The sequence below is a fragment of the Oryctolagus cuniculus genome, chromosome X (assembly GCF_051225735.1).
Source record: "Oryctolagus cuniculus isolate XC-2025 breed Fujian yellow rabbit chromosome X, ASM5122573v1, whole genome shotgun sequence".
NCBI classification, from domain to species: domain Eukaryota; kingdom Metazoa; phylum Chordata; class Mammalia; order Lagomorpha; family Leporidae; genus Oryctolagus; species Oryctolagus cuniculus.
Genome location: NC_142888.1, coordinates 96,064,162 through 96,084,138, shown reverse-complemented (window position 1 = coordinate 96,084,138; position 19,977 = coordinate 96,064,162).

The window sequence follows — 19,977 nt, the reverse complement described above, 5'->3', positions numbered from 1 at the left end:
ACACAAAACTTTTTAAAAATGCATTTTTTTCATAATATTCATTTCCATGAACTTTTTGATGATCCCTCTTATGTGGTGAATAAATGTTCATCTTCAAATGCAAATCATGCCCTTTCTCAATATAGCATATATGCCACAGAAAGTTAAACCTCCCATATGACCATTTAATTATATACTTATGAGCTCATACATGTTCTTATAGACAAACAGATGAATACCTTCCTTTGAAAAAAATCCCTTCCCAATAATAGCTTTATAGTGGCTGTTATTTGAAATTAAAATGCATCCAGCAGTATGGTTTGCAAATTTATCAGCTTTTTTGTTTTCTTTTATAGATTCTGATTGCAAAGACAAACTTACCTAGAAAGATGTTTTAAAAAGCAACAGTTAGAAAGAAATCTTAGTGAGTTATGGCAGTGTCTTGTAAATGTTAGTTTATTATCATTGCTTTAATTATAGAGCAGTAACACCATGATAACTAATTAACAAAAGGGGATGGGCATTTGCTGCAGTGGTTAAGATACAGCTTGGGATGTCCTTATGCCATATGGAAGAGCCTGGGTTCAAATCTCTGCTCTTCTTCTGATTCCAGCTTCCATTTAATGCATATCCCGAAAGCACCAAAGGATGGCATAAATTGTTGGGTCTCTGCCATCCACGTGGGAGACCTGGATTGAGTTCCTGGCTGCTTATTTTGGCCAGACTCAGCTCCAGCTATTGTGGACATTTGGGGAGTGAACTAGCAAATGAGATCTATCTTTCTCCATCTTTGTGTATGTGTGTGTGTGTCTGTCTGTCTCCCTGTGTCTGTCTCACTGTTTTACAAATAATTTTTAAATTAAAAATACAGCAATCTATAACAAAAATAACATAACAATAAGCAAAGCAAAAGGAGGGAATTTATAAACATATAAGCTACAATTAAATCAATTAGAAAACTGTAGGCTCAATAAATAATTCCAGGAACTAATTCTTTGAAAAATTTCTGATAATTTTAATCAAGAAAAAGGAGGAAAAATTAAATTTACAACATTAGAAATGAGGATGGTATCTTCAGATACCTGAAGAGATTTTTAAGTTCACAATAATTTATTGTTAATTTGAACATGAGTAGAAGAAAATGCTTTAATTGTTTTCGACAAAGAAATGATAAATGTTTGAAACGATATGGACATGTTAATTATCCAAATAAAAATATAAAATATCTCACTGTCCCCCATAAATATCTCCAATTATGTGTCAATTGAAAATAATTAATGTCCTTGGTTAAGTTTATTACAAGGTATTTGATTGTTTTTTTGGCTAAGGTGAATGGGATTGATCTTAGAAGTTCTTTCTCAGCCGTGGCATTGCCTGTGTATACAAAGGCTATTGATTTTTGTGCATTGATTTTATATCCTGCTACTTTGCCAAACTCTTCTATGAGTTCCAATAGTCTCTTAGTAGAGTTCTTTGGACCCCTTAAAAAAAGAATCATATCGTCTGCAAAGAGGGATAGTTTGACTTCTTCCTTCCCAATATGTATCCCTTTAATTTCTTTTTCTTGCCTAATAGCTCTGGCTAAAACTTCCAGAACTATATTGAATAGCAGTGGTGAGAGTGGGCATCCCTGTCTGGTACCAGATCACAGTGGAAATGCTTCCAACATTTCCCCATTCAATAGGATGCTGGCCGTGGGTTTATCATAAATTGCTTTGATTGTATTGAGGAATGTTCCTTCTATACCCAATTTGCTTAGAGTTTTCACCATGAAAGGGTGTTGAATTTTATCGAATGCTTTGTCTGCATCTATTGAGATAATCATATGGTTTTTCTTCTGCAGTCTGTTAATGTGGTGTATCATATTGATTGATTTGTGAACATCGAATCATCCCTGAATATCAGGGATAAATCCCATTTGGTCTGGGTGGATGATTTTTCTGATGTGTTGTTGCAATCTATTGGACAGAATTTTATTGAGGATTTTTGCATCTATGTTCATCAGGGATATTGGTCTGTAATTTTCTTTCAGTGCTGCATCATTTTCTGGCTTAGGGGTTAAAGTGATGCTGGCTTCATAGAATGAATTTGGGAGGATTCCATCTTTTTCGATTGTTCTGAATAGTTTAAGAAGAATTGGAGTTAGTTCTTCTTTAAATGTTTGGTAGAAGTCAGCAGTGAATCCATCTGGTCCTGGGCTTTTCTTTGTTGGGAGGGCCTTTATTACTGTTCCAATTTCTGTCTCAGTTTTCTATGTCTTCATGGTTCAGTTTAGGTAGGTTGTATGTGTTCACAAATCTATCCATTTCTGATAGACTTCCCTCTTTGCTGGCATACAAGTCCTTGTAGTAATTTCTGATGACTCTTTTTATTTCTGTGGTGTCTGTTGTTACATTTCCTTTTTCATCTTAGATTTTATTGACTTGGGTCTTGTCTCTTCTTTCTTTAGTTAGTTGAGCCAATGTTGTGTCAATTTTATTCTTTTTTTTTTTTTTTCAAAAAACCAGCTCTTCGTTTGGCTGATCTTTGGTAATGATTTTTTGGATTCAATCCTGTTGATTTCTTCTCTGATTTTAATGATTTCTCTTCTCCTACTAGATGTGGGTCTGGTTTGCTGCAGTTTTTCTAGATCCTTGAGATGCGTGGAAAGCTCATTTATTTGGTGCCTTTCCAATTTGTTGATGTAGGCACCTATTGCTATAAACTTTCCTCTCAACACTGCTTTTGCTGTATCGCATCAATTTTGTATGTTGTGTTGTTATCCTCATTTACTTCCAGAAAGTTTTTGATTTCTCTTTGGATTTCTTCTATGACCCATTGTTCATTCAGGAGCATGTTGTTCAGTCTCCATGTGTTTGCATATGCTCTAGGGATTCCTGAGTTGCTAATTTCCACCTTCATTCCATTGTGGTCTGAGAAGCTGCATGGTATGATTCTAATTCTTTTGAATTTGCTGAGACTTGCTTTATGGCCTAGTATGTGGTCAGTCCTAGAGTAGGTTCCATGCACTGCTGAGAAGAATGTAAAATCTTTAAATGTAGAATTGAAAGTTCTGTAGATATCTGTTAGATCCATTTAGGGCATAGTGTTGATTAAATCTGCTGTTTCCTTGTTGATCTTCTGTCGGGTTGATTTGTCTATTTCTGAGAGTGGAGTGTTGAAGTCCCCCAGTACTATTGTATTAGAATATAAGTCTCCCTTTAAGTCCCTTAACATATATTTTAAATAAACCGGTGCCCTGTTATTAGGTGCATATACATTTATAATAGTTACATCTTCTTAAAGATTTTGTAATACTTATCGTAGAGATTTTTGACATCCTTGGTTATGTTTATTCCAAGGTATTTGATTGTTTTTGTGGCTATTGTGAATGGGGTTGACCTAGAAGTTCTTTCTCAGCCGTGGCATTGCCTGTGTATACAAAGGCTGTTGATTTTTGTGCATTGATTTTATATCTTGCTACTTTGCCATCTCACTTGTCCAAGTGATCAATTTCTGTTCACAATTGATCATAATGATAGAACTAAGAGTCAAAGGGATCACATAAACAAGACTAGTGTCTGCCAATACTAACTGATAGAATAAAAAAGGGAGAGAACGATCCAACATGGGAAGCAGGATACACAGCAGACTCATAAAAATGCAGATTTCCCAAACAGCACTCTGGCCTCAGAATCAGCCCTTAAGCATTCGGATCTGCCTGAAAAGCTCATGGGAGTATTTCAGGCAAGGAAAGCGAACACACTCTGGCGAAAAACAACAACAACAACAACCTAAATGAAAGACCTCTGCGAGTAAGATCCCAATGGATAGGACAGGTCATCAAAGAGGTACCTTTCTCTGAAGGGAGGAGAGAACTTCCACTTTGACTATGACCTTGTCGGAATAATATAGAAGTCGGCGAACTCAAAAGGCTTCCATAGCCTTGGCAGCTCATGACAAGAGTCTAGGGTGATTACTGATGCCATAAACAAGAGTGTCAATTTGTTAAGTCAACAACAGGAGTCACTGTGCACTTACTCCTCATGTAGGATCTCTGTCCTTAGTGTGCTGTACATTGTGATTTAATGCTACAACTAGTATTCAAACATTCTTTTTCACTTTGTGTTTCTGTGTGGGTGCAAACTCTTGAAATCTTTACTTAATATATGCTAAACTGATCTTCTGTATATAAAGATAATTGAAAATGAATCCTTATGTGAATGGAAGAGGAAAGGAAACAGAAGAGGGGAGGGTTGCAGGTGAGAGGGAAGTTATGGGGGGGGAAGTCATTGTAATCCATAAGCTGTACTTTGGAAATTTATATTCATTAAATAAAAGTTAAAAGAAAAAAAAGAAAATAATTAGAAAAAGACCAAGTTATTTCAGGGTGAACTTATACCCTAAACTATTAGAAGTATTAGCTAAAACTCTTTTAAAAATGTGGCATCAGAGTAGATGGTTTCTATGCTTTCTGTTCAAATCATGAAACAGAGGTGCATAAGAAACTAGAATGTAACATATACGATATTTTAAACTAATGACAAAAGTGCAGAATATCAGTAAATGGTATCAGAAACACTGACTAGCTCTAATAAAATTAAATTTAGTCTCAGAATAAGTTCAATCTAAATTCAACATTAAATATACTTTAAAATTAAAGCAAAAAAACTCATGACTGGAGCATAGGGAGATTACTGATGCCATAAACAGGAGTGTCAATTTGTAAAGTCAACAACAGGAGTCACTGTGCACTTACTCCTCATGTGGGATCTCTGTCCTTAATGTGCTGTACATTGAGATTTAATGCTATAACGAGTATTTTTTAATGCTATAACAGTATTTTTCACTTTGTGTTTCTATGTGGGTGCAAACTGTTGAAATCTTAACTTAATGTATACCAAACTGATCTTCTGTATATATTGAAAATTGAAAATGAATCTTGATATGAATCGAAGGGGAGAGAGAGCGGAAAAGGGGAGGGTTGCGGGTGGGAGGGAAGTCATTGGAGGAGGGGAAGCCAATGTAATCAATAAGCTGTACTATGGAAATCTATATTCATTAAATAAAAGTTAAAAAAATTAAAGCAAAGAATGCAAATATGCTAGAAGAAATTCTAAGCAAACATCTGTATAATCAGTAGCTGACACTCTTTCTGAGGATGGCACCAAAGTCAGATATTATATAGGAAATCTTTGGTAGGCCTGACTACAAAACAGAACTTTTATATATTAATAGCAATCATAGGCAAAATGTAAGTTACATACTTATAAAAACTTGCAACATATATGAAAAAGGGTTAATACTCTTTTTAAGTATAAAATTTCAGTCCTAAAGACTAAGCATGAAACACAAAATTCTTGTTATGCCTCACCCAGACACTGTAAATGTCATTATTCTCTGCCTTTGTTTGCTTCTATAGCTTCCTCTTGTCTCCTTCCACTTTTCACCCCAAATTAGTTCTCTTCTCCCATCTCTCTCATTCCTTCTTCGCACAGACACACACACATACTCAAACACACACACCATCTTAAATTTTCTAAATTATTTGAGAGTGACTTATGAATGTTATTTTCACTTCTCTCTAAATACTTTAGTGTACATTTCCCAAGAACAAAGATTCTCTGACATAATCACAGCACACTTATAAAATCAGTAACTTGATGTTGATATTATTATCTACTGTTAAGATGTTATTGAGTTTTTGCCAATTGTCCCAATAAAGGGTTTTATAGCAAAAGGAAATTCATGCCCATGTCTTCTATTCAGTTGTAATTTCTTTTTGGCTGTCTTTTATTTGGAAAATTCACTAATGCTCACTTCAGCAGCACATATACTTGGAAAATTCACTAAACCTTTACTTGTATGTCACAACATTGGCATTTTAAAGCATATAGGCCTGTAATTTTGTAGAATGGCCCTTCATTTGGGCATACCTAATATTTCTCATGATTAGTTTGAGGTTAAGCATCTTCAGCAGAAATGCCAAAGAAGCAATTCTGAATTCTTGATGCATATTATCAATAGAGCACATGCTATTGATTGTTCTCATTACTGGCAGTGTTAACATAAATCATTTTGTTAAAATGGTGTTGGCCAGGTTTCTCTCCTATGAAATAATTAGCAAGCATCTTGTGTAACATACTGTGAGACTATGTAAATAATTGTTTAGAACCAAATATCTGGAAATACTTCAATTTTAGAGGCAAATTAGATAAATGATGGCAAATACAATGGAATACAATATACCCATCCTAAATAATGTTGTAAAAGGATGTTTAGACAGTGGAAAGATATTTATTGCATACTGTTAGGTGGAAATAATATCTAGTTACAATGCAAATACACAATTGTTTGGTATTTTACACATTAATACTCTGATCCTGGACACAAAGATACATACTGCTTGGGAACTGTTTCCCCAGAAAACAGACTCTGAAACAGATATGAGTGTGAGGAATGTTTATTTAGGGAATACTCTCAATCCTGTATAGGAGAAAGGAAAGGAACATGGTTGGGCAGAGAAAGAAGCTGGTCTGTGGTGTTGACCAAAAAAAGCAGTCATCTGACTCCAAAGAGATGGTTGTTCTTAGTCTCCCAGCGTTGAGGAAGAGGAGAAATTGAGAGAAGACAGTAAAGGGAAAGAATGGGGGAAAGGGAGGGTCTTTCTTTATCCATTTGTGTATCATTTAATTTGTGTACTTACAGTGATAACATTCAAAGCGATTATTGATATAGTTAGATTATTTTGTTTTGCTTTTTAAAAATATTTAAGTTATATAAGTTTCATGTATTTCAAATACAGATTTAGCAACATTGTGATACTTACCTCCCGCCCATGCTCCAAACTTTCTTCCTCCTACTTCTCCCACTCTTAATTTCTTTTTTAAGATTCATTGTATTTATTTGAAAGACAGATTTACAGGGAAAAGTAGAGACAGAGAGAGGTCTTCCATCAGTTGGTTCACTCCCCACATGGCCACAACAGCTGGAGCTGAGTTGATCTAAAGATCTGATCTTCAGAAGCCAGAAGCTTCTTTCGGGTCTCCTACATGGGTGCAGGGGCCAAAATACTTGGGCCATTCTCTGCTGTTTGCCCAGGCACATTAGCAGGGAGCTGGCTTGGAAGTGGAGCAGCCAGGACTTGAACTGGCATCCATATGGGATGCCGATCCTGCAGGTCAGGGCCTTAATCCACTGCACCATAGTACCGGCCCCCCACTTTAATTTTTACAACATCTAATTTCAATTTACATAATGATTGTAAAGTTAACCTTACACTAAGTAAAAGAGTTCAACAAATAGTATAAAGAAAAAAACACTGTTCCTCAACAGAAGAGACAGGGGTTGTAAATAATCATCGAATGTCAAAATGTCCATTTCACTCCAATACATTACATTTTAGGTAATCTCTTAGTTACCTCTGATCAGGAAGAACATATGATACCTGTCTTCTTAGGACTGGCTTATTTCACTAAGTAGTCCAAGCAGCCTGCCTAGAACCAGCACCCCTATGGTATGCCGGCGCCGCAGGCGGAGGATTAACCTACTGCACCATGGCACTAGTCCCATACATAGCATCTTAAAACCACAAGGTCACATTTTACTAAATTTAGTACCTTTAAAAAGATTCCACTTGGGGCTGGTGTTGTGGCACAGTAAGTAAAGCTGCAGCCTGCCATGCTAGCATCCACATTTGGGTACCAATTAGTGTCCTAGCCACTCCACTTCTGATCTAGCTCCCTGTGAATGTGCCTGGGAAAGCAGTGGAGGGTGACCCAAGTCCTTGGGCCCCATATCTATGTGGGAGATCCGGAAGATGTTCCTGGCTCCTGTCTTCGGCCCGGCCAAGCTCCAGCTGTTACAGTCATTTAGGGAGTGAGCCAAAGGATGGAAGATTCTCTTGCTCTCGCTCTCACTCTCTCTCAACACTGCCTTTTGAATAAATAAATAAATAAATAAATCTTTTTTTTTAAGTTTCTGCTTTATCTAGAACAATTGAAATTACTGTAAAAGTCTCCACACCAAGAAAGGAAATTAATTAAGAGAATAAAAACATTTAAAAATAAATAAAACATAAGATATTCTGGGATGGTCTTATGGTATATTCCATCGAAGGTTCTATTTGTATCAAGGTATCCAGAGACAATTTGTGGAAATTATGGCAATGGTCCTCAAAAATTTCTTCAAAATCTTCATAGATTACCAGTTATTCATTAATTATTTTTAGTCAACTAGTAGTGCTTAACTGAGTGGAGGGGACAACTTTTTGGAAAAGAAGACAATTCATCTAAACTTGTTATTCACTTTTTGAAAACTGAAGATCTAAAGAAAGGTAGGAAGTTTATGAGAGACAATGATGTGTGCATGAACACAGGCACACATACCTACAACAGATGAATGCTACATACAAATTCACATATAGAATTAGAATTATCTTAGCATAGCCCCACTCTATTAGAGTGGAAATTAATAAAAATAATCAATCTTTAAGGTGTCAAAGAAAAATACATTTTATAGCATCACATATAAAGCAAATAGCAATTGGATTAATCTTATGATTATAAAATAAAGTGAAAGTATGTCACTGTAAAAATTAAAAGAAAGAATGAGAAAGGAAGGAAGGAGGATAGGTTGGAATATCATTAAATTCTTAAATTTGTACATATGAAATACATGAAATTGTTTACCCTAAAAATAATCAATAAACAAAATCTGTACATATGAAATACATGAAATTTTTTCACCTTAAAAATAAAAATTTTAATAAAAATATAAAACTGAAAACAATACAAAAAAGCAATTGGAAGAATAAACTGTATAGATTATAAATGTGTTGTAAAGAGGGATTATTTTTGAAAGTTGACATAAATTAGAAAAAATTAGCTGTAAGGGATGCAGGAAGTTCTTCTAACAATTGGGTGAAAAGAAAGAAAATGGTGATGGTTAAGGACAAAGTCGGAGATACAATAATAAATAACGATAGATATAGTGTAACTGCTGCAGCTTGGGCTAACCCACAAAACAGATTAATTCAGTGTCTGAGAGAATGTAAATTATTTTGACAGGAGATATACATAAGTATCTATGCTGTTTTCACCCATATGTACATGTCAGGTTAATCTGAAGTTTACTTATTTTTTTTTAACTTTTATTTAATGAATATAAATTTCCAAAGTACAGCTTATGGATTACAATGGCTTCCCCCCATAACGTCCCTCCCACCCGCAACCCTCCCCTTTCCCACTCCCTCTCCCCTTCCATTCACATCAAGATTCATTTTCAATTCTCTTTATATACAGAAGATCAGTTTAGCATACATTAAGTAAAGATTTCAACAGTTTGCTCCCACACAGAAACATAAAGTGAAAAATACTGTTTGAGTACTAGTTATAGCATTAAATCACAATGTACAGCACATTAAGGACAGAGATCCTACATGAGGAGTAAGTGCACAGTGACTCCTGTTGTTGACTTAACAAATTGACACTCTTGTGTATGGCATCAGTAATCACCCTAGGCTCTTGTCATGAGCTGCCAAGGCTATGGAAGCCCCCTGAGTTCACTGACTCTGATCATATTTAGACAAGGCCATGGTCAAAGTGGAAGTTCTCTCCTCCCTTCAGAGAAAGGTACCTCCTTCTTTGATGACCCGTTCTTTCCACTGGGATCTCACTCGTGGAGATCTTTCATTTAGGTTTTTTTTTTTCCCCAGAGTGTCTTGGCTTTCCTTGCCTGAAATACTCTCATGGGTTTTTCAGCCAGATCCACATGCCTTAAGGGCTGATTCTGAGGCCGGAGTGCTGTTTAGGACATCTGCCATTCTCTGGGTCTGCTGTGTATCTCACTTCCCATGTTGGATCATTCTCTCCCTTTTTGATTCTATCAGTTAGTATTTGCAGACACTAGTCTTGTTTATGTGATCCCTTTGACTCTTAGTCCTATCATTATGATCAATTGTGAACAGAAATTGATCACTGGGACTAGTGAGATGGCATTGGTACATGCCACTTTGATGGGATTGAATTGGAATCCCCTGGTATGTTTCTAACTCTACCATTTGAGGTAAGTCAGCTACTTTCTTAACCAGGAAAAAAAAGAATGTATTTCTTTAAGAATCTAATTCAAGCTGTGGACACTTTCCTAATGGCACGACTAATAACTAATTACAAAATCGCATGTAGAATTTCAGCATGGTTCATAGAAGCCTTAAAATCTACCCACAGGGTCCCTAAAGATCCATCAGTCATGATTTAAGAATTCCCTCTTTGATATATCTGGACTTCATTCATATTTTTATCTTGTTCTGCTTCTTAGCATAAAATTTGAGAAAAGTTTAATGCCTAGAGTATAGATCACATTCTTCTAGTTCTGAATAGCTAAATCTGGAGCAACATCAGCAAAAATGGTAGATCAGGAGCTCCAATCCCTTGTCTCCAGTTGGTAACATCAGAAAACAACCAGAAACTATTATGTACAACCTTATAGAATCTCTGGACAACACAAGATTTACAGAAATCAAGTGAAGTCTAATCAAAGAAAAGACACATTCAAAATAGTAGAAAACTTTATGGCATTTCTGCTTGCTCCTGTCCCACTTTTCCCTGGTACAGCAAGATCTTGATCTAGAGGATTTGGTAGCCCAGCTCCCAATTGTCTCCGGCAGAGAAACTTTTATTTGCAATCTTCTAATTTGTTTGGGATCTGCCTAAAGGACTGGTCTCTGTTCTCCTAATTCACAGCTCATGTGGCACAGTAGTAGATATGTCTTTCAAGAGCTGCAGAACTACAGTAGATTTCTCTAAGGCAAGAGATTAATGGTGGAGATATAAAATAGACTACCTACAGCCCTCAGGGGAAACTAGGGTGGGATTCTTTGAAAAATTAAGATATTCAAAAATCAGCTGTGTGGAGAGGGGATTTAGAAAAACCACACACAGCCCCAAGCAAGACACACAGAAGAGACCTAAAAAGACCTTAAGCTAGCACCAAAGTCTGATCACACATGCTTGGAGCACGCCAAGCTAATTACACAGAGTTGTTCCACTTTTAAAAGTCCATTTTTTAAGAATAACACCAACAAAAATTGCAAGGCATGCAAAAAAAAAAAAACTGGAAAACATACTAATTCTAAGGGAGGAAATAAATTGGCAGAAATCACCCCTGAAGAATGACAGGCATTAGACTTACCGAAGATTTTAAAACAACTATCTTATATATTCTCAAAGAACAACAGAAAACATGAACAAAAAATCTACATGAAATAAGGAAAATGACATATAAACAAAATGAGAATATCAACATTAGAAGAGAAATTTTGAAAAGGAATAACACAGAAATTCTTGAGTAGAAAAATATTGTAATGGAGTTGAAAAACTCACTAAAGACCTTCAATAGCAGGTTTTGGCAGAGAATAGGAAGAATTGTTGAACTTAAAGATAAGATATTTGAAATTATCATGTCTGAGGGAAAAAAAAGGAAAAAAAAATGAAGAAAAGAGAACAAAGCCCAATGACTTATGGGACACAATGAATAGTAACAATATATACTTTATGGAACTCTCAGTAGAAGCAATACAAAGAAGAGAGAGCATATCTGAAAAAGTAATAGCTAAAATCTTCTTAAATTTAACAAAGGACATGGATTCATAATTCCAAGAAGTTAAATAAATTCCAGGTAGAAAAAACCCAAAAAGTTTCACTAAAACAGCTCATAGTCAAAAGACAAAGACAAAAGAGAATCTTAAAAAGCAGCAAGAGAAAAGTGACTCATCACATAACAGCTCCTCCATAATATTATTAGCTGATAGCTAAACATAAAACAAAGGTCAGAAGGCAGTGAAATAACATATTTACAGTGACAGCCAATAAATTTATAAGTAAAAACATAGTCCTTCAAAAATGAAGACAAGGAACCAGTACTGGGGAGCAGTAACAGCAGCAGCCCTTATCAGAACTTCGGTTGAGTCCTGGTTGGTCTGCTTCCTCTCCAGCTCCCTGCTAATATGCCTGAGAAAGCAGCAGATGATTGCCCAAATACTTGGGCCCCTGCCACCCACATGGAGTCCCAGGCTCCTGGCTTCTGACTGGCTCAGCCAGGGCCCTTGCAGTCATTTGGGGAATGTATGAATGTATCAGTAGATGGACCATCTCTTTCTCTCTCTCTCAAATAAATAAAAAACTATAATTCGTTTAAAATTTCTTTTAAATTGAGGAAGAAATTTACAGGAAAACAAAAATTGAGGATATTCATTATCACTACATTTGCCCTGCAGGAAATGCTAAACAGAGTCCCTCAGGTTGAAATGAAAGAACCTAGACAGTAACTCCAAGCCATATGAAGTTATAGAGCTTTGTAGTAAAAGTAAATACACGGGAAAATATAAAAAGAGTATCACTTTAATTTTGGTTTGTAACTGTACCTTTTGTTTCCTATAGGATTTCAAAGACAAATGCATAAAAATAACTGAAATTCTATGTTAATTGGTATACAAATTTGTAACATCAAAAACACAGTGGTGGGGTAAGCTGTTAAAGATCGTAATTTTTGCATTCAACCAAAGGTAAAGGTGTCAATTCAAAAAAGTTTGCTATAACTTTAGAATGGTATATGTAATTTCCAAGGTAAGCACAAAATATTTCCATTGAATATACAAATTCAGGGAATGAGGCTGGCGCCGCAGCTCAATAGGCTAATCCTCTGCCTCCAGCACCGGCACACTGGGTTCTAGTCCCGGTTGGGGCACCGGTTCTGTTGCGGTTGCTCCTCTTCCAGTCCAGCTCTCTGATGTGGCCCGGGAGTGCAGTGGAGGATGGCCCAAGTCCTTGGGTCCTGCACCCGCATGGGAGACCAGGAGAAGCACCTGGCTCCTGGCTTCAGATCAGCGCAGTGCGCTGGCCGCAGCGGCCATTGGGGAGTGAACCAACAGAAAAAAGGAAGACCTTTCTCTTTGTCTCTCTTTCTCTCACTGTCCACTCTGCCTGTCAAAAAAAAAAAAAAAAAGACAGGGAACAAGAAAGGAATCACTAGAAAAAAAAAAATCACCAACCATAAAGAAAGGCATAGATGGAATGAGAAAGGAAACAAGTATGTCACTAGAAAAAAAAAATCACCAAACACAAAGAAAGGCATAAATGGAAGAAATGAGGGACAAAAAATTTGTAAGACACTTACAGAAAATGTAAGTCCTTCCCTATTAGTAATTTTTTCAAAAGTAAATAGATTATATCCTTCAATCAAGAAGCAAAATCCGCAGAATAGATAAAATGTGATCAATCAAATGTTGTCACAAGAGACTAATTTTTCACCTATGAACACAAAGTTAAAGTGAAGAAGGTAGAAAAATATTAGATACAAATAGTAACTAAAGGGATCAAAGTGGCTATACTAACATAAGAAAAGTGGGCTTAAACATAAAAACTATTACATGAGACAAATAAATGGACAGAATATTAATAATGGAGTTAATTCACCAAGATAAAACAATTATAAACATATGAGTATACAAATCAAACATCAGAATTGCAAAATACATAAAACAAGTATTGTGACAATAAAGAGAAATACAAACTACAATAATTACTAGACACTTTAAAACTCCATTTGGAATAATGGACAGAAAAACTAGACAGGAGATCAATAAGAAAACAGAGGATTGGAACATTACAAACCAACTGGACCTAACAGACATATTCAGAACACTCCACCCAAAAGAGCAGAATGCATTTTTCTCAAGTGCACAAGGAACAGTCTCAAGAATAGGCCATATGTTAGGCCAAAGAGCAGAGTCTTTAAAAATGTAAAGACTGAAATCATACAAAGTGTCTTTTCCAACCACAATGGAATAGAAGTACCAAACCACAGCAGAAGGAAATTTGAAAACTGCACAAATATGTGGAAATTAAACAACACACTTTTCCCCCCAAAGAAACCTTTTATTTAAGGTTTCATAAGTACAACTTTAGGAATATAGTGATTCTCCCCAACATACCTGCCCTCCCACCCCCACTCCCACCCCTCCTCCTCCTCCCTCTCCCATTCCCAGTCCCATTCTCCATTAAGATTCATTTTCAATTAATTTTATACACAGAAGACCAACTCTATACTAAGTAAAGAGTTCAACAATTTGCACCAAAAAAAAAAAAAAAAAAAAAAAAAAAAAAAAAAAAACCTGTTCCTCAACAGTCAATACAAGGGCTGCTCAGTCATTGCATCTTGAAGTTAATTTCACTTCATTTTTAGAAACTTAATCAATTTTAAACAAGCCCCTAAGAATGATACATCTTTTGCAAGCACTTAGACATAATTATAATACAACTCATTGAGGACAGAGGTCCTGCATGGGGAGTTAGTGCACAGTGACTTCTGTTGTTAATTTAACAATTAACACTCTTATGTATGATGTCAGTGATCACCCGAGGCTCTTGATATGAGCTGTCTAGGCTATCGAAGCCTTTTGAATCCACAAACTCCATCAGTATTTAGACAAGGCCATAAGCAAATGGAAGCTCTCTCCTCCCTTCAGAGAAAAGTACATCCTTCTTTGATGACCCCTTCTTTCCACTAAGGTCTCATCCACAAGATCCTTCAGGTAGAACATCTTTTGCCACAGTGTCTTGGCTTTCCATGCCTGAAATGCTCTTGAACAACACACTCTTAAACAATCAAAGGTTAAAAAAAAATCACAGGGGAAGTTATGAAATACCTTGAAACAAATTAAAATGAAAATACAACATACCAAAGCATATGGTATGCAGTGAAAGCAATGCTACCATAGCCTTGGCAGCCCATGGCAAGAACCTCGGGTGATCACTGACATCATAAATAAGAGTGTTAATTGTTAAAGGAACGACAGAAGTCACTGTGCACTTGCTCCCCATGTAGGACCTCCATCCTTAATGAGTTTTACTAGGAGAATTAACTGCAAAATTTGCTCTCAAACTGAACTCTATTTGTTGTGTGCATGTGTGTGTGTGTGCAAACTGTTGAAATCTGTACTTAACATAGAGTTGGTCCTCTGTATATAAAATCAAACTAAAAAGGAACCATAATGAAGAAGGGGATGGGAGAGGAAGTAGGAGGTGAGATGGGAATGGGAGTGCGGTGGGAGGGGGGGTATGGGGGAGAGAATCACTATATTCCTAACGTTGTACCTATGAAAAATGTATTCATTAAATAAAAGTTTTTTAAAAAGAGAGAAAGAAGTGCTAAAAAGGCAATTTATAGCTATAAACACACTAAAAAGAAGAAAGATCTCAAAACAACAAACCAAATTTAAACCACTAGATGTAGAAAAACAACAAACTAAAACTAAACTAGCAGAAGGATGGAAATAATAAAGAACAGAGATAAATTTAAAAGAGAATAGGAAAGTAGAGAAAATTAAGGCACTCAAAAATTGGTTGTTTCAAAAGATCAATAAAGTACACAAATTGTTACCTAGTTTGACTAAGAAAAAAAGAGACTTCAAATACTAAAATCAAAAAAGAGGAGCTATTCCTACAAATTTTACAAAAATAACAAAAAAGAGTCTAAAAGAGTACTACGAACAATTGTATGCCAACAAATTGGATAACCTAGATGAAATGGACAAATCCCCAATTTATATATGATTTGTCAAGACTAAATCATGAAGAAATGAAAAATATGCATATACCTATAACTAATAAGGAGATTTAATTAGTAATCACAAACCACCCAACAAATTAAGGCCTTGGACCAGATAACTTAACTCATAAATTCTCTCAAACATGTAAAGAAAAGTTAACACCAATCTATCCCCACCTTCCCAAAATATTGAAGATGAGGAAATGCTTTCATCTCATCTTGAATCTTCACAAACATACAAAGCAATGATCCACGTACTTTTATCACTTCTCCCTACTTTTCTTTCCCCATTGTTATTAACCACCTCATGTGTGCACTTATACAGGGATTTGCAAAATTTGCATGGATATAAATTGTTAATTTGCTCTATTACCAAGGAAACTAATTCTGCCAGTTTCCCCAAAAGAATACATTTGTGCTCCCTTCCTTTCTTGTTTTCAAGCCTACTAATGTTACGTGTGTGGAGATAATAACACCACCTAACTCATTAGGTTGTGAGGACTTAATGAGATAATCGAATGCACAGTGTCTGGTGCTCTAAATAAGGAAATAATAATCACTTCCCATCCTGCCCATGCAGTGTTAAGTCTGTGATGGTCATATATCTTGTCATTTCCAGTATGATTCCAATATTAAATATGCTGTTCTCCTAACCCCAAAAAACATTTCATTAGGTCATAATCCTCAAGTTGGTATTCAGAAAACAAGTATGTACTAATACAGCATATATTCTTTAAGTAATAATAATAATCATAATAATAGGAACTAGGTTTTGAATGCTTAGTACATTAACCATGCCATATGCTCTGCACACACTATATCATTTAATTCTTCCAACATCCTGTTGAGATTGATAGTATGGCAATTTAAAAGATGAAACAACTGAAAGATTAATTAGCATGGCAAAGATCGCACATGCTAACTGATATAACGAAGTTTTTGACCCCCTATCTTGTGATTTTCAACCACCACAGATATTCATAGTCCTGGCTTATGGTCATACATGAAAACATAGGCTTTTCAAGAGTAATGGATACCTGTTTAGTTGCTGTGCTCTGAACAAAAGAAGCTAACAAGCTTTATGATAAAAACATTCTCACGCAATAAATATACTGTGGTGTCTCAGTTTCTTTGTCTCTAAATTAGGATTGATTTATCTCATATGCTGGTGAGGACTGATTGGCGAAATTATTATAAAGAACATCCATATTTGAAGTACAAATCCTCCGGAACATAAATACAGATGCAGAGCATGATATCCTGAATACTTGAGCTTGTACTTTGAAAAGGGATTGACAAGAAAAAGCCTGATGGTGAAAATGGCTCAGTTATAATCAGTTGCTGAAGTTATGCTGACAATCAGGTACAATGCAGAAGGGCAGACATTCTCAGGAAAGGTTAAGGTTTCCTTGGCAACTATCAAATACATTGTTAATATCCCCTAGGAAGTTTTTGGTCAATAATGACTGAAGTGCTATAAACTATTTTTAAACTACCTTTTGAGTTAATTCTATTCTCCTTTCAAAATTGTTTTTTCCTTAAATTTACTTTAATTGCTTAATTGATGGTTATTTGGTGAAGGTTACTGAACACTTTGTTGAAGGAAAGGTTTTGACTCTTTCTGTCAAATAGAACTAAAGATGTCAATGAACAGGGAGCTGTTTTGAAAAGGTTTGAGCAAACTCTGATATAAAGGAGGAATCAACCCACAAAATATTCATCCAAAGGTACAATTATGAGTGTCTATCTAAAATCATTATTAATATCAATCACAGAATGTTCATATTTGCAAACTTCTGAGTAATTCAGTTATTCCATATATCAATCTAAATAATATTTTTCAGCATCTACCTCTACTCTGGATTTGAAAAACTTTAGATAAATTACATATAGACATCTTTGGACCATTTATTATCAGATAATTACTACTAAGAAGACTCAGAAGACTTGAAATGGTTATTTATATCATTATAAATGGTACAATGACATTACAGATGCTCCCTGACTTATGATTGGGATAAATCCCAATAAATTTATTCAAGTTAAAAATATTTTCAGTTGAAAATGTATTTATTACAGCTAATCTACTGAACATTATAGCTTAGCCTATCCTATTTTGAAAATGCTCAGGATATTTCCATTAGACTCCAGGAGGGAAAAATCATCTAACACAAAGCCTATTTTTACAATAAAATGTTGAATAACTCATGTACAGACATAAAAAAGAATTTTACATACATAATAGTTTACAAAAACACAATACCCAAAAAAACACTGACAATACAGCACATTGTAAGATACTAAATATTTTGGCCGGCGCTGCGGCTCACTAGGCTAATCCTCGGCATTATGGCGCCGGCACACCGGGTTCTAGTCCCAGTCAGGGCGCCAGATTCTGTCCCGGTTGCCCCTCTTCCAGGCTAGCTCTCTGTTATGGCCCGGGAGTGCAGTGGAGGATGGCCCAAGTGCTTGGGCCCTGCACCCCATGGGAGACCAGGAGAAGCACCTGGCTCCTGCCATCGGATCAGCGCGGTGCGCTGGCTGCGGCAGCCTTTGGAGGGTGAACCAACGGCAAAGGAAGACCTCTCGGTCTCTCTCTCTCTCTCTCACTGTCCACTCTGCCTGTCAAAAAAAAAAGATATTAAATATTTCCTCCTCATGATCTCATGGTTTACTGGAAGCTCTGCTAACTGTCACTACCCAGTATCTTGAGACAGGATTTTACCACATATCCCTAGCATGGAAAAAGATCAAAATTTGAGCGTTGTGGCATAGTAGGTAAAGCAGCTGTCTACAATGTCAGCATCTCATATGGGTGCCAGTTCAAATCCTGGCTGCTCCTCTTCCAATCCAGCTCCCTGCTAATGCACCCGAGAAAGCACAGAGGATGGCCAAAATCATTGGACCCCTACACCCACATGCCAGACCAAGAATAAGCTCTTGGCTGCTTGATTTGGTCTAGCCCAGCCCTGGCTATTGTAGCCAAAGGGGGGTGAACCAGCAGATGGAAGATTTCTCTCTCTCTCCCTCTGCCCCTCCAAACTCTGCCTTTCAAATAAATAAGGCAAATCTTTAAAAACACAACTGCAAGGACAATTTTTAAAAAGCTGAAGTATGATCGTATGATTGTATTGGATGAGTACATATTGCATTCATACCATTGTGCAGTACAAAATCTTAAACCAACATAAGTTGGGAAGTGGTATTTGCAATTCCATCAAGTTTACTTATATAATTTTTGTGGTTTCTTTTTACCTTTTATTTAATAAATATCCAAAGTACAACTTTTGGATTATAGCGGCTTTTTCCCTCCATAACCTTCCTCCCAACTGCAACCATCCCATCTCCCGCTCCCTCTCCCATCCCATTCTTCATCAAAATTCATTTTCAATTATCTTTATATACAGAAGATCAATTTAGTATATACTAAGTAAAGATTTCAACAGTTTACACCCACACAGAAACACAAAATGTAAAGTACTGTTTGAGTACTGGTTATACCATTAATTCACATAGTACAACATATTAAGGACAGAGATCCTACATGGGGAGTAGTTGCACAGTGACTCCTGTTGTTGACTTAACAATTGACACTCTTATTTATGATATTAGTAATCACCCGAGGCTCTTGTCATGAGCTGCCAGGGCTATGGAAACTTCTTGAGTTCGCCAACTCTGATTTTACTCAGACAAGGTCATAGTCAAAGTGGAAGTTCTCTCCTCCCTTCAGAGAATGGTACCTCCTTCTTTGATGGCCCATTCTTTCTGCTGGGATCTCACTCACAGAGATCTTTCATTTAGGTGTTTTTTTTTCTGCCACAATGTTTTTCATGCCTGAAATACTCTCATGGGCTCTTCAGCCAGATCCGAATGCCTTAAGGGCTGATTCTGAGGCCAGAATGCTGTTTAGGACATCTGCCATTCTATGAGTCTGCTGTGTATCCTGCTTCCCGTGTTGGAACCTTCTCTCCTTTTTAATTCTATCAGTTAGTATTAGCAGACACTAGTCTTGTTTATGTGATCCCTTTGACTCTTAATCCTATCTTTTTTGTCAATTATGAACTGAAACTGATCATTGAACGAGTGAGATGGCATTGGTACATGCCACCTTGATGGGATTGTATTGGAATCCCCTGGCATGTTTCTATCTCTACCATTAGGGGTAAGTCAGCTTGCGCAAGTCCCAAATTGTACATCTTCTCCCTCTCTTATTCCCACTCTTATATTTAACAGAGATAACTTTTCAGTTAAATTTAAACACCTAAGAATAATTGTGTGTTAATTAAAGAGTTCAACCAATGGTATTAAGTAGAACAAAAAATACTAAAAGGAATAAAGCAGTAAGTTGTTCCTCGACAGTTAGGACAAGGACTGATCAGGTCATTGTTTCTCATAGTGTCCATTTCACTTCAA